Below are 1,130 nucleotides of genomic sequence, written 5' to 3'. Positions count from 1 at the left end.
ACTTTCAAGGTAACTGAACTATGGTTTTAGTTTGTTTGCTGGTTTTTGTTATAACCTAATGCTTATTAATAATTGTACTTGGTAATTATGTTTTCTCTATTTTGCTTTATTTAGTTTTCATGTTCAGATCTGATACACTTTCTTCACAGATATAAATATTATTATTTTTTAAATGCATCACTTTATAGTCATATTTCCTAATGGGAAACATCATGAATTAGAAAAATGAATTTACCTTTACTGCAGAAATTGAATGAAAGCCCATATTAAGACTTTGGATTATATTTGCCTTTTGATTATCACATTGGAACAAATCTTTATAAGGAATGTAAGACACAGCCTCATCAACAGGTGGACCGGGAGGATAGCTATCAATGGACAGATGACAGAAGGAGATCACAAGAGTGGCAAGGCTCTGCGTCCACTAGCAAGGTGCACCAATGTCCCCACTGTGCCTACACTACTGTCTACATTCACATACTTAAAAGACATATTCCTAAAACACACAGGAGAAAAACCATTCACATGCCCGTACTGCTCGTATGATACTACTCGCAGCGACCTCCTCAAAGAGCACATCTATGTCCATACAGGGCAGAAGCCGTTTTCCTGCCCCTTTTGCCCTTATACTGCAACCCGGAAAAACATCATGAGAATCCACATCAGTAAGCATTCTGGGGAGAAGCCTTATGCATGTACATACTGTCCATACAGAGCATCAAAGAACTCAAGTCTGAAGAGCCATATGTTGACACACAAAGCAAAAACCCAGTCTTCTTAATTAAGGTTATGCCCTGACTTAACTCTAGAACCAGAACACAGGAAACATAGGTAGCATAGTTGACATAGAGGCTCCTTCATGTCAGTTTTAGATTATTTTTGTAATTTCTTGGACCAGAAACAAGAAAGGTCAGTAGGAACTTGATCTTTTAGCAGAAGTACTTTAAATGATTGCTGTAAAAGGGGTTATCAGTAAATGAATTTTTTAAATGAACAGTGCAATGTCTCTTTTTAGCTTCGTTTACTTTCTTTTTATTGTATTTGTTATAAGTATAGAAGAAATTGGTTTTTATGTGATTTATGTTCTCTAGGTGATACAAGAAATTTGGTTTTGTTTGTCACATAATGAA

General features: G+C 35.8%; 1 pseudogene; it reads left to right on the top strand.

The window, feature by feature from the left end:
• Positions 1-1,115, top strand: part of LOC119592084 — a 1,721-nt pseudogene extending 606 nt beyond the window's left edge.
• The last annotated feature ends 15 nt before the right edge of the window (positions 1,116-1,130 follow it).

This window comes from Penaeus monodon, chromosome 29 (genome assembly GCF_015228065.2).
Source record: "Penaeus monodon isolate SGIC_2016 chromosome 29, NSTDA_Pmon_1, whole genome shotgun sequence".
Lineage (NCBI taxonomy): Eukaryota > Metazoa > Arthropoda > Malacostraca > Decapoda > Penaeidae > Penaeus > Penaeus monodon.
The sequence above is the reverse complement of the archived record's forward strand: the minus strand, read 5'-3'. Positions and strand labels throughout refer to the sequence as shown.